This window comes from Alosa alosa, chromosome 11, assembly GCF_017589495.1.
Source record: "Alosa alosa isolate M-15738 ecotype Scorff River chromosome 11, AALO_Geno_1.1, whole genome shotgun sequence".
NCBI lineage: Eukaryota > Metazoa > Chordata > Actinopteri > Clupeiformes > Clupeidae > Alosa > Alosa alosa.
This window is the reverse complement of record NC_063199.1, coordinates 28,431,575-28,446,574: the sequence shown is the minus strand read 5'-3', so window position 1 is coordinate 28,446,574 and position 15,000 is coordinate 28,431,575. Positions and strand designations below refer to the sequence as shown.

General features: G+C 44.6%; 1 protein-coding gene across 1 annotated transcript in view; it reads left to right on the top strand.

The window, feature by feature from the left end:
- Positions 1-15,000, top strand: part of ldlrad3 (low density lipoprotein receptor class A domain containing 3) — an 80,183-nt gene that overhangs the window by 17,304 nt on the left and 47,879 nt on the right. The window lies entirely within an intron of this gene.

Here is a 15,000-nt window from a genome sequence, read left to right as displayed (position 1 = left end):
GTTTAGCACAATCAACCTGATTTGTCCCTCTAAAAGCTTAATTGTTGAACCAACTTAATTATATTAATTTGATCATATAATATAATTCAGTTGTTCTAACTATATAAGTCTCACAATATTTACTCAAAACGGCTTGAGTTGAAATTACTTTAAAGATCCATGCAAATTGTTACCCTAAATTTTTTTAAGTTGAGTAAGTGTATTTTTTTAGGAGTGCACACACACACACACACACACACACACACACACACACACACACACACACACACACACACAAGAACATATATTCACACACACACACACAAACACACTCACACACACACACACACACACACACAAACACACTCACACACACACACACACACACACACACACACACACACACACACACACACACTCTCTCACACATACACACTCACACACATTCACAAGAAGATACATTCACACATACACACTCACACACATTCACACACACACACACACACACACAAACACACTCTCACACACACACACACACACACACACACATACACTCACACAGATCAGCAATTCAGTCAGCAAAGCAGGTCACTCTCTCAGGACAACTCTCCTAAACGTGCATCTCGTCGGTTATTGGTTGGAACACTTTATTTTGCCTTTGAGTGGTTGGCAACATTTGTTGGTAGGCTGCCTACAGAGACGTGTTTTTTTAAAAGGCCTGCTTATGGGGCAGGCAGATAGCAGATCGTTAGGAAAGATTAGATGAATGTGATCATTTATGTTTGGGCCTTTTTTGGGCCTGAAATCGCTGATACTGTACAACCTTTAATCCTCAGATTAAAGTTGCCTCTGGCACTGGCTTGGCTCTGATCCGGCCCTCATTCTCACACTAGATGTGCTTCCATGCCAAGTATTATGCCTATTCCGTCCCTCTCGGTGTGCCAGGCCTCCAATTGGTAAACAAACATCATGGCGGGCCAGAGAGAGTCATGGGGAGGTTTGTGACTCGTGAGTTGGCCGGCTCTGTGAAGTCCTGACTGACCAGCCAAGGACAAGGACACGCCATTTGACAAAAAAACACTTCAGAGGCTTCGGTCGCCGCCAAGGGCCTCCCACATGCGCTGTCATATCAGCGGCCAGTGGTTGGTGGGCAGCTAATCTTCCGGGGGCCACGGCCGGATTTGAGGCATGCGGCACCACTGGACAGGCGGATAGATCTACAGTGGGGGACTGAGAAAAAGAGAGAGAGGGATGTGGTGACAGCGAAGGTATGGAAATAGTGTTGTTTCTCCTTAGGGTCAGTACTTTGTTTAGTCCTCAGAGGGACTGGACACAACCACAACGCTAGCTGATCATCTAAAATCCCCTTCATATACAAAGAGCCTCTTCATGTCCTTTTTTACGGCAATGCTTCAGGCTTTTGCTCATTCAGAGGCCATTTAGTTTTGCTTATTCGGAGGCTGTTTATGGTCGAATAGTGACACACACACACTGTTCGCCTTTGATGGCCTCTTTCAAACTTATAATGAGAATCTCTGTGTGTGTGTGTGTGTGTGTGTGTGTGTGTGTGTGTACTTAATGCTGTCCTGTTCTGTGATCTATGGCCAGAAAAGATGTTGTTTTTTTGAGGGTGTAGGAGGAGTTGGGTGGAGCTAACATCTCCTGGTGGGCAATATCTGCCCCATTTTATGACTAAGCCCAGCGCTCCTTTACAGAGGAACTCTGTCTCATCTCTCTCTCTCTCTATCTCTCTCTTCTCTATTCTCTCTCTATCTCTTTCAGTCTCTTCTTTATTCTATCCCTCATACCTTCAAATGACTCCTCCCCCACTGTGCCTGAGACGGGGGTCCATTATAAGGGATGTAATTGGAAAATAACTTTTTTATGCCTGGCCAATAGAAATCTGCTCATGTATAAAGCTGATTTCTTCAGGGCCAGGGGATAAAAAAATGAGCCTTTCTGTTACAGAGCAGTTCCAGATTGATTCATCCGTTCCATTCTTCTCAGCATGCGGCTGTCCTCGTCATACAATGCAACTCCGTCAGAAAGGAGAGCAAATATTGATGAGGTTTGTGGAGAGCATAGCAATGCTCCACTTTCACTCGATTGCTCCATTCTGCTCTGTAATACTAGTGGCAGGACTGGACTCTCTGCTTAGATGTAATTACAATTCAAAGTGTAGCGTCAGTCCAATAGCAGTTCGCTCAGTGGACACAATCCATTGTCCCCTCATTAACCTGTTACCAGGATACTGATTTGTGGTGTGACTTTGTCGATTTGTTTAGCGATACAATAAGTCGAGGTGGCAAAGAGAGTTGTATTGAGTATTAACTAAGTCAGGTCTTTACCGCTTTTTGCACAAGACTGCTTTTGGTAAACCTGTGAATGTGTTTTAAACATCTCCTTGTGCGATGCATCTTTTCCATCCGCTCCTTACAGATATAATCCATCATAGTGTGTGTCTATGTGTCTTTGGAATGACCTTTAGGGATGCCAGATTTCTGCATTGCATTTAAATTGTGTCTCGGAGTGTTGCATTTTGTACAATTGCACAACCAAAGAGAGAAACATCGGTGGAATGTGTAGCTGAATGCTACCTTTGACTGCTATATTTTATTGAGGCCCTCAAGTTTTATGAAACCAGGACCTGAAATGACACTGAAGTCCGCCCCCCTATATAGTGGAGGAAGTGGAGTTGGAGCCCTAAGATGTGTCCCTGGCCTTTGCGTGGAGGACATCTCATGTTACCATAATGGGGAAATGACTTCCCCACCAGAGCTAATCATCCTCTGTATGGAGCATGTGAGGACTGGGTACAGACTGGGACACAGGAAAAGGACAGGACTGAAGGACACAGGAAGAGGACAGGACTGAAGGACACAGGAAGAGGACAGGACTGAAGGGGGACTGGAAAAGGACAGGACTGAAGGACACAGGAAGAGGACAGGACTGAAGGGGGACTGGCTGGTTCAGTGCAGGGGTTGTGTTCCGTGTACACATCAGATGAGGTTTCTAAAACTAGTTAATCAAATTAGCAATTAAGAAGCTCAAAACGCAAAAATAACTGCAGCCTCAAAGGGAATTCAATCACTGTATCTTTTGATGTGTGTGTGTGTGTGTGTGTGTGTGTGTGTGTGTGTGTGTGTGTGTGTGTGTGTGTGTGTGTGTGTGTGTGCGTGCAAGCGATCAGGCAGCAAACGTCAGATGAGATTTCTAAAAGATAACCAACTTGCCAATCAGGAAGCCTTACCATCACCAAAATAAATGCTGCTTCAAAGGCAAGCCTTGTGTTGCACAGAGGAATAGATAAGATACAGTTACTTTGTTGTCTATTTCCATATATGTTTGGAGATCACACTGCCAACATCACATGAAAATGTAAATGAACTACCTTATCTACCAAATTACTTGTTTGCTAGTTAACTGCTGCTTTAAAACAAACGTTCATGCACAGATCAGTCTGGGATTATTCATTTCTACCTATTACTTTTTCAGAGATTAGCGTCTCATATATATCAAGACTAACAAGTTAATAACTGGGGCCACAAAGTAACAACCCAGCAGAGGGTTGAGTCTTGGATCTTTTGTTTCTGGATGTTTCTTTTCACATTACCTTGCCAGAAACGACTCTATTAATCACATGAGAAACGGTTACATTAATGCCAGCCATCATGTGTATGTAATTACGGATCATAAACGTGATGGATGCCGACGGCGTTTATGTGTCTGCTCCATTGCCAGGCTGAAGGCCAGGGTGTTCCTGATACCCAGCCAGTTCTTGAGTTGGGTTGATATTGTTGTTCCCACTGGAGACGCATGACTTTTTCTTATTTACAGTTACAGTTAGTCTATGTGTTTCCCTAGTTATTTACAGTTACAGTTAGTCTATGTGTTTCCCTAGTTATTTACAGTTACAAGTCTCTATGTGTTTCCCTAGTTATTTACAGTTACAAGTCTCTATGTGTTTCCCTAGTTATTTACAGTTACAGTTAGTCTATGTGTTTCCCTAGTTATTTACAGTTACAAGTCTCTATGTGTTTCCCTAGTTATTTACAGTTACAAGTCTCTATGTGTTTCCCTAGTTATTTACAGCTGAGGTCTCTACACTTTTCCATGTTTACCAGTTTGTGCTGTTACACACACAGCACAAGATGTTTAATTACTTGTGCTATTGATTGGGGACTTACCATAGCAATCCAACCTCTCAATGTCACAAGCAAATAATCACACCGAAGTAATCACACAGGGTGCTTGTGCAAATATTGGGAAGTCTGGAAACGTACGGAATAATGATTTACTGTTTTCCAGACCTGGAAAACTATAGAAATGTGGGTGAAAGTTTTGAAAAAAAAAAACTGGAACATTTGTTCAGAGTAATACATAATGGTTGACAATGTCCAAATCCTAACACAAATACACATATATCTTACAAAAGCATAAGTCTTAAAGAAAAATGATCAGTAAAAAAGAGATCTGCTCGGTTTAGTTGGAAAAGGGGCAGGCGCCATAACCATAGTAAACGCCACAGTAGAGAAAGCATATTTCTTTGTAGGTCTGAAGTTGATGGAGTGGGACTTTAGTGCAAACCCACTACTGACTCCTCTTACTGCATTGGTCTTTATTTACCCGTGTGAAGAGGGTTGCTCCCACGCTTGCTTTTGAACCTACACTGTACTCTGAAGCAGAGAAGGGGGCCACTCAAGCAGCTCTTGTCTGCGCACATAGCAGGGGAAAGCCCTTCATAAAAAATCTCAAGCTTATGTAACCTGTACACTGTGCCTCCCGTCCCATGGGGTCTTTCCATGACCTTTGACCTCTTGGGTGTATGGGTGGCATCTGGCTGTATGCTCTACTGAGCCTTCAGCTTGTTGCCATGGCAGCAGGGGATGAGGTGTGAATATGGTGGGGTGGGGGGGTGCTCTGGTGTGTCCTAGTTACTCTGCTCTGATTTTGTCACCCAGGTGACAGGTGGCACTACCGCTTCAGCTGCGTCTGGTTGCACTAGAGACAGACGGAATGCGAGAGCTGCATCCGACCCAGTGGGAGTCTTTTCTTGCTCTTCCTCCTCCTCCTCCTCCTCCTCCTCATCTTCCTCCTCCTCTTCCTCCTCCTCCTCCACCTTTGCACAACACAGCACACAAAGGAAAGGAGAATAGAAAAGATAGTTTCATAGAGTGTTTATAAGATGTTACTGTGTGTGTGTGTGTGTGTATGCATGTTGATGAGAGTGTGTGTACATGTAGCTGCATATCTCTTTCCTGCGTTGTGTGTCTGTGCTGGGGATTTCAGATGTTCCGCTAGCGTTGTATCCAGTCCCCGTGAGGAACAAACAAAGAACTGACACCAGGGAAAAATAACACCATTCCCTCGGCCTGGCCTGGCCTCTCTCTCTCTCTCTCTCCCTCTCTCTCTTTCTCTCCCTCCTTCTCCCTCTTTTTCTCTCTCTCTCTCCCTCCCTCTCTCTCTCTCCCTCTTTTTCTTTCTCTCTCTCTCTCCCTCCCTCTCTATGTCTCTCCCTCCATCCCTCTCTCTCTCTGTTTCTCTCTCTCTCTCTCTCAGTGTGTCTGTCATGATTATCAGTCTGAGTGTTAGACCCCAACCAGACTGTGCTAGGCGGATGCCAGTATCCCGTTAGGGCCCCTTTGTGTGTGTGTGTGTGTGTGTGTGTGTGTGTGTGTGTGTGTGTGCAGATGGCAGTAACTCCATTGAGGCCCCTGGTCCTCCAGGGTCTGGCTTGTGTCTGCCTGCCTGGCTGGCTCTTCATCCCTCAGAGGGGCCACGGAAAGGAAGAGAAGAGAATAGAACAACAGCTCCTCACAAGCCTCGCCACAGAGCACAAAAAGAAGAAAGTGTTTCATCTCCGGCATGTGGATAAAACCACTGCCACTCATATGGACAGCAGACACACTCACATCAGAGTCTTCCCTCTCTCTCTCTCTCTCTCTCTCTCTCTCTTCATCTCTCTATCTCTCCATCTCTCTCTCTCTCTCTCTCTCTCTCTCTCTCTCCCCAGGGCAATGTGCTGAGCCCAAACATGTCTTTGAATGGCTTTATTGTAGAAGAAGAAACACAATCTCCCCCAAATCCCCATCCAAAATTCTCTCTCTCTCACACACACGCACACACATGTGCTTGCACACACACACACACACATGTGAACACACACACTCTGTGTCTCTTTATCTCACACACACACACACACACACACACACACACACCGTACACACACAGACACACTCACATGCATGCAGCCTCATTCTGCAGCCACAGAGGATTTGGATGGGGCTGTTGGTAGGCCGGGCTGCTTTTGAAAGAAGGCTGATTGGGCTGGTTGGTTAGGGGAGAGGGGAGAGTGGGGGGAGTGTTCCAGGGCTTAGCTGCCTACAGGGTATTGTGGTTTAGCTGGACCTGATTAGAGCAGGGCTGGTGATGGAACAGGCCTTAGGAACAGTTGAGCAAAACCCACTCCCAAGTTTTATACACTTTCCAGTGTTTATTGTTGTATCTCTGGGTTGGGTGGGAGCTGATTTGTGTATGTGTGTGTGTGTGTGTGTGTGTGTGTGTGTGTGTGTGTGTGTGTGTTTGTGTGTGTGTGCCTATGTGTGTGTGTGTGTGTGTGTGTGTGTGTGTGTGTGTGTGTGTGTGTGTGTGTGTGTGTGTGTGTGTGTGTGTGTGTGTGTGTGTGTGTGTGTGTGTGTGTGTGTGTGTGTGTGTGTATGTGTGTGTGTGTGTGTTTGTGTGTATAAGTGTGTGTGTGTGTGCTCATGTGTGTTTGGTGCATGCATGTGTGTATATTTCTGTCTGCATTGAGTATGTGTGTGAGTTCGAATGCAAACAAATACATGCAAATACTTATTTGTGTATATGCATTTCCATCTTGGTGTGTCTGTATGTGCCCTGCATGCGTATGTGTGCTTGTGTGTGTGTGTGTGTGTGTGTGTGTGTGTGTGTGTGTGTGTGTGTTTTATTTAATTTGCCTGGCGTAGGGGAGTAATCAGAGGCAGCTGGTGTGTCTGGGTACAGCACGGCAGCAGATGAGTAATCAGACATGGCACATGAAAGCAGCTCCACCACGCCCCAGTCCTCGCTCACTGCCTTCTATTACACAAGACAAAAGGCAGCCTCACATCACCTCCCCCCCTCTCTCTATGTGTGTGTGTGTTTGTGTATGAGAATCTGCATGTGTGTAGCATGCATGTATTTGTGTATCTGTCTGTCTGTCTGTGTGTGTGTCTGTGTTTGTGTGTCTGTGCAGTGACGCCGCCAGGCGTAATCCTGTACGCACTGTGCATATTATTTTTCAACGTTTTATTCATGAAAATCATTCAATATTACAACAATAAAAATAGCTTGTGTACTGTCTTAATTGAAATATGCTTTGCACACAAATGATAGCCTATGTTTAGGGCAAAGAGAATGGACATCTCAACATAAGGATACTTTAGAAGATGATGATTGGTGTAAACTTTGTCACGACATGATGAGCAGTCCTAAAAACGCAACGTTATTCGGATGTTTAACAGTAAAAGGCGCACTGTTCTTAGCAGTTATGAATGAGGCAGTGAGATAAGGCATTGCATCCTACAGTCACTCTGTTTCAAACATCGTAGTTCGGGTTTCAAGATTGATAAGATTCAGTTAATGCGTAGAGTATGGATCATCTCAAAGTTTGGGACAACCAAACAGCAGTGTAAGCAAATCCTTATTGTTAGGTGACCATAGCTGTCCTTTCTTTAGGCCTATCGCAAATCGCGACAGACTCATTGCTTTCTACTTTTCTTTTCTTTCCCTTGTTCGCGTGTTGGTTAGTGAAGCGATAATGCATTTAAAGCGATGTTCAGAGCCGATATGGCCAGAGCGGCTTGCTCTGTAAAGGTATTTCTGTCACACCCAAATTGCGTTAAAATGGTGTGTTTAGCAGCCAGAATTTAAAAAAAATCCCGGGGGTGAAATCTCCCTCATCCCAGAAATGTTAAAAAGCTCGAATCACCTCTATGTGTAGGGTAGCCATGCACCCGTTTCTTTTTTTTTGGGGGGGAGGGGGTGAAGATTAGTGTCCTGGGCCATGGTGCATACTATAGAATACCCCTGTGTCTGTGAGTGAGTGTGTGTGAGTGTGTTTGTGTGTGTGAGAGAGAGATAGAGAGAGAAGTGCTTTACATTTGGAGCATGTAACACAATAAAAGAGTCAGTCAGTCATTATCAATCACTTTCACTTTTCTTCATTGCTGTGGCCGTTTATGATCCAATCAGCAACATATCAGAAATATAGAAAATAACATGTAACACAGTTATTAGAGAAGAGTCAGTCATTCCCCTTTGTTGCTGTGGTCGTTTATGATCCAATCAGCAACATATCAGAAATACTATTATACTACTATAGATATATAAAGGCTTTGCTAACAAATGCCTAGGCTAACAAATGCTTAGGCCCCGTTGATGCGGACTCCAAGCAGCCAGCCTTAACTTGTTCTTAGCATATGTCGCAATTATTTGTCTTTATACACAGACATTCAAGACTGGCAGCCTTAACCTGTTACCCCCCACAAGCACGCCATGTGGCAACTGTGGCATGTTTGGAACCTTAAAATAACCTTAAAATCAATTCTATAGGAAACAGGGAGCCAGTGCAGTTCAGCCAACACAGGGGTGATGTGTTCTCTCTTCTTGGTCTTAGTTAAAAGTCTAGCCGCAGAGTTCTGTATGAGTGCCAATTTCTTTAGATGTTTTTTGGGAAGACCAGTGAAAAGTGCACTGGGTGGCGCATCAGGCCAAAACACAACATGACAACATCAACATCAGTTGAGGGCTGCAACTTCACTTTTTAAATGACAATATCCTGACCGGACTACTGTTGTCAGTGATATAAGTATTTGAAATGAACATGATTTCTTAATGTCTAGTGACAAATCAGGGCCATTTTATGATTAATTGAAATACATTTCTTACATACGGTTCCTTTAACTCTGCATCTAAGATGACACCGAGGCTTGTTACTTTTGGTTTGACCTGGTGTGCCAAGTTCCCCAGATTACTAAGAACAATGTCTCGCTTTGGTTTTGGTCCAACCAATAGTACCTCTGTTTTGTCATCATTTAGTTTCCAAAATGTTTTGCTCATCCACTGATTAATGGAGGTGAGGGAGCAAAAGCCATCTGGGTTAGTTGGCTCCACATAAATATACAGTTGGGTATCATCTGCGTAGCTGTGGAAGTTTACATTATGCTGACTTATGATGTTTCCCAACGGAAGCATATGTAGGGAAAAGAGCAGGGGACCAATGCAGCTCCCCTGGGCCACACCAAAAGGCAAGTCATGTTTTACAGACACATGATCTCCTAGACTGATATACAAATCTCTGCCAGTAATGTAGGTTTGAAACCAGTTTAGAACATTATCAGAGAGACCCACCCACTCCGCAAGGCGGTGAATTAGGATGCTATGATCAATGGTGTTAAATGCTGCACTCAAATCTAGAAGAACTAGATGTACCGCAGAGCGGTACAAAATATGACCGCCGCCCAGTCCAGCACATTTTTTCCACAAAAAGAAATCACGCTGAAAGGCCTATATGATTCTAACTGTCTCACTAAATTGCATTATCCACACTCAATTCTCACTGGTATCTGCTAGACAACAAGTACCAAAACATGATTAGTTCATAGATTTCACATGTAAAATTCATTTTATACAACCCCACCTCCATCTTGCCTGTTCATAATTCTGAAAAATTCTTGATTGTTTGTGTTATGTTTATGTTATGTGTGTGTGTGTGTGTGTGTGTGTGTGTGTGTGTGTGTGTGTGTGTGCTTGTGTGTGTGTGCCTGCATTATGTGCCTAAAGCCGTTACATATGTCTACTGTGTGAGTATGTGTCATACGTATGATTACTGTAAATGTATGTGTGTGTGTGTATGTATCTGTTTGTGCACATGTGTGCACATGAAATGGGTTAATAAGGCAAACATACGGAAAAAAATGGTCATCCTAGGCCCTACAGTTCTCAAGACATTCACAGAGAACTGTGTCTGCCCTACCCTCCTTTCGGGGGGTCCAGTCCAGCGGGGGGGCTACAGATCAAAACGAAAAATGAAGGTTCCATGCTATCCATGTGGGGGTACATGTCCACCAAGTTTTGTGTACCCCGGTCTTTCAGTGTCCCGGGAATCCTTGTTGGTGTACGTCACTAAATGTACACATACATTATTTTAATGTAAGGCCCCCCATGAACAAAAGTACACAAAACTTGGCATGCATTCGGAGGGTGTCATAATGATCCTACACTTTTAATTTCGTGCAGTTTTGACCTTGTCAGCCAGAGATATTGTGATGAAAACACCTAATTTTTTGCTTTTTAATTTTAACTAGGTGGCGCTATACATGCCCCCTTAACATGCCCCCTTAAGACCAACATACATAAAAAAGGTGGACCTCCTAGGCCCTACGGTTCTCGAGATATTCACAGAAAACTGTCTCCGGCCACCTACAGGCCAGTTGGTGTATAGTAACATAAATTAATTTATTGTGTGGCCCCCCATGAACGGAATTCCACAAAACTTGGCGTGCATACAGAGGGTGTCATAATGATCCTACACTTCCAATTTCGTGCAGCTGTGTCTGCCCTACCCTCCTTTCGGGGGGTCCAGTCCAGCGGGGGGGCTACAGATCAAAACGAAAAACGATGGTTCCATGCTATCCATGTGGGGTTACATGCCCACCAAGTTTTCGTGTACCCCGGTCTTTCAGTGTCCGGGAATCATTGACGGAAATTTGGGCATCTTAAAAGAAAAAAAAAAAGAAAAAGAAATAAATCTGACTAAAACCCCCTAAAAGGCCGGTCATAATAAGGATTGAGACTTTGTTTGAGTCAGTAGCCAGTCTAAAATCATTGACTATTTTTACTAGAGCAGTTTCTGTGCTGTGTCAATCAGTAAACTCTCTGAGGAGCCAAATAACCTGAATACGTGTTTCACTGGAGAGAAAGGGCTTCTTATATGCAGAGGCTCTTTGTTCATCTGTGTGTGTGTGTCAACTTAATCAAATGCTGCCGTTGTTAAACAATAAATCACACAGCCAAATCCCTGTCCTAGCGGCTGACCTGAGGCTCTTTACCCAGTGACTGTGCACTGTGTGTGTGTGAAGACAAGAGGTCTGAAGTTCACTTTCCATTTTCACTTCATTCCAGAGAAAAACTCACAGCGGCTTAGTGTTGCCGAGGAGGAAACACTGGAAGTGAAGAGAGAGACAGAGAGGGAGAGAAAGAGAGAGAGAAAAAGGCCATGGAGAGTGTGATCAAGAAGATAGAAGAATAGAGGAAGAGAAAATAGAGACAGAAAGAGAGATAGAGAGACTGACAGGGAAGGGGCATGGAGAACGACAGAGTGAGAAGAGAGAAAAGGCAGAGTTAGAGAAGAGAGAAAGAGAGAGAGAACTCACTGCCCTCTGTCTTAAGGCGCTGACCACACAGCAGTCTGGACAGCTGAGGCTCCCTGACGCAGACTGGCAGCAGAGAGCTTTGGCCATGACCGTCCGGTCACTCAGTCACTCAGTGTCAGAGTCTGACAGTCCCTCAGCAGCACAACACCTCAGCTACGCTGACACCGGTCAGCTCTCACTTCTCAAACCAGCTCTCTCTTTCTTCTCAGCCCGCTGACCACTCGACACGTACTCACACACAATCATAGAATGAGGAGCTGATGTGCTAAGACATTGGCGCCTGTTTCATGCTTTATTTGCACATTAAAACTTGGAATATTTAGGTATGACTGACCGCACATGTGTATGTGTATGTGTGTCTATATATGTATGCGTGTGTGTGTGTATGCGTGTGTATGTGTGTGTGTGCCTGTGTGTATGTGTTCGCTGTGTGTGTTTAGGTACGAACTGAGCACACGCAAAAACGCATTTGGCTGGGCACAGGAGAGCTGTCAGACAAGCTGTGTTTTTCTTACTCATGCGTATGCATTTATGGGAGGTATGGGAGTGTGGGAATATTTCACAAAAAACATGGGAGAAGAAGAGCAACTGATGAGATATTCTGGCGTATATTTCAAAATAGTGCATGTCTATTTTGCTGTGGAGATTTTCCACCTTATAAAAGCAGGTGTAGTCCAGATTGGGGTTAAATACGTCAATAGGTGAAGCTTCAAGAAACAACAGAACCAGTATTCAGAGTAACAGTTCTGCTTCTTTGAACCATGTTGAAAGCAACCTTTGCTTTTGTTTACCTTTTCATGTTTCTTTCACTTTTTCATGTCATCCACGTCTCTGTGCCTGAGTGTTTCTGAAGTCGACTAGAAAAATTGCCCTCCATTATCTTGCTGTTTGTTGTCATCTTATTATCGTGTATTGTAAAATTTCATGAGCGTTAAACTTTTGATTCCTTTTAATGTTGTTGTCAGTTGACTCCATTCAATTGTGATTGCATAATACCGTTCCGTTGTGGGCACCACAAATGAATGTTGGAGGGCAGGGAGGGACGAGTGCCCTCCAACAAGGGAGGGACGAATGCTCGGTAAATTCCACTTAATTCGTCTTGGCACAGCATGCACTTTCTGTGGAGTGGCGCAAGTGATAAAGACACTTCCCTAGTACATCTACCCCTCAGTCTAATATCATTTCTCAGTGCACTGGCCGTAGAGACTGGCCTCCTCACTCACACACAGATTCAGTCAGCATGACTGCAGTATTGTGGTGATGCGGTTCTCGTCAGTTCACTTATCAACTCACCACCTGACTGACTCATAGACAGAACCAGCTGCTTCTCCAGAGATGATGTCTTCACATTCAATGTGGTCTGGCCTGATGGTTGTGAAGGAAACATGGCGTGACAACAGTGTCAAACACGGGTGCGGTTGATCAACGGTAGCATTGGTGTCTGACAAGTGGTCCGCCCAAGTTTGATTCCTGAACCCGTTGTTGCAAGTTTGGCCTTGGGTTAAAGTACCAGTCGCTTGACTTAACTATGAACTTAACACTTAATTAACTTGAAAAGTGTCCATGCTGGTCATGCTGGTCCATGCCACAGGAGTGGAGTTGCACTGTAACACCAATGAGATGAAGATTATGGAATGGTAATGGTGGTTGGCAGGTTGCAGGAGGTTGCAGGCTGTAAACCTCATTCCTTGACACCTGCAGAGATGTGCTAGAGCAGATGCTAGTGTTCATGAGTTTTCTTCACACTGCAGAGATGTGCTAGAGGCAGATGCCAGTATTCATGGGTTTTCTCCACACTGTTTGCACTCCCATCATGCCTGGGGTCCCTGATTCAATCCCAGTGCAGGGCTACAAGCACCGCAGGCTTCGTGTACCTCGTCCTGTAGAGAGAGCAGTGAGTCATGACGTGGTGCTTAACTAATGACTACCTGAGCTACAGGTGTGTCCTGTGTGAAGTCATAGGAATGCGGGAAATACCCCCTCTTTCAGAGTAGGTATCGCCTCATTCCCAGAAGCCTCCTTGTCTCCAGATCGGGACTTATGGGCGAAACCCACCGCGCACTAGTGCTAACATGAGTACAGCACGTTCTGCGGCCAATGTCTGATTACTTCTAATTACTCGAGTACTTCAGATTCCATTGTTTCCAACGCAACCCCACACACCAGCACTGAACACTTTTGCCACCAAAAAGTGTTGATTACGATTCAAATGCAATCGTCGCAAACGCCGCTTATAACAATACATTCTTTATCGCATATTGTGATGACAGATGGGATGATTCAATAGAATGTGTCAGTGCTGGCGTTGAGGCGCCAGTGTGCTTTAGAGTTGCAGAGAGACTGACAGGAGTGGTGGTGGTGGCAGTAGGTGATGAAAGCAGGCTGGATAAAGACTGTAATCTACTGTTCCCCTTCAGCGCAGGTCATTCATAAATCACTCCTGTCTGTGTTTCGTGTCCAGTCCCAGCATGCAAGGTACCCATGGAATCACTGGACCAGTTAGTGTTCTAAACATCATTCATTAATATTTTAAAATGTCATAGTTTGTTTAATATTCATATCCATCATGTTGCATCTGTATTTTTTGTTAAAGATGTACTTACTTGAAGCTCATTTGGGAAGTTGCCCAAATAACACCATGGGTTTTTATTTTAAAACAAAATAGAAATATAATCTGTTTTTTATTCAATGTACTGTATAATGATGATGAGCTAGCTGGCTGTTGTGCTCCTTAACCAGAGTGTGTAATGTGTATTTGTGTGTGTGTGTGTGTGTGTGTGTGTGTGTGTGTGTGTGTGTGTGTGTGTGTGCGTGGGTGTAGTATATTACCCCTGTGTAGTGACCCCGTGTGTGTGTGGCTGTTGGAGGTCTCGCTAGGTCCCTGTTCTCACACCGTCGTTCCCCCCTGAGAGAGCAACTCAGCCTCAAAATGCTCCAGTAGTTTCACAAGCATCACATCGCACAGTACAGCGGCACACCCCCACCACCCCCCCACACACACACACAGACACATACACACAGACACATACACATACACACTCCCAGCACCTCAATCATGCCCCCCCCCAAAAAAAAAACCCGCTCAATGCTGTCAGCCTACAGCGAGAGTAAATCCGTTCAATCCAATTTCCCCTTGTCTAATCCCCCGGTAGCCGAGCCCAGAAAAACAAGCAGCACAGATCTGTCCCTAGAGTCCGGTCCTGCCAGCCCAAAACGGACGCTGCTTATTCCTCAATGTTATCCCTGATGTTAGCCTGCGATAGCGCATCATGGGCAGCCGTCAGAGTGACTCACACTGCAGAGGGGAGGGACCCAGAGGAGCATGAGCATCGTGGGCCCGAAGGCTGAAGTCACAAAGAGAGAGAGAGAGAGAGAGAGAGAGAGAGAGAGAGAGAGAGAGAGAGAGAGAGAGAGAGAGAGAGAGAGAGAGAGAGAGAGAGAGAAAGAGACAGAGCGAGAGAGAGAGAGAGAGAGAGAGAGAGAGAGATAGAGAGAGAGATGACATGCATCAGCCTGTGTTTTTGCCTACAGGATGTCTTGACCTTTTTCCATATGTATGACTTTTTATTGAAATGAAATGAAGACC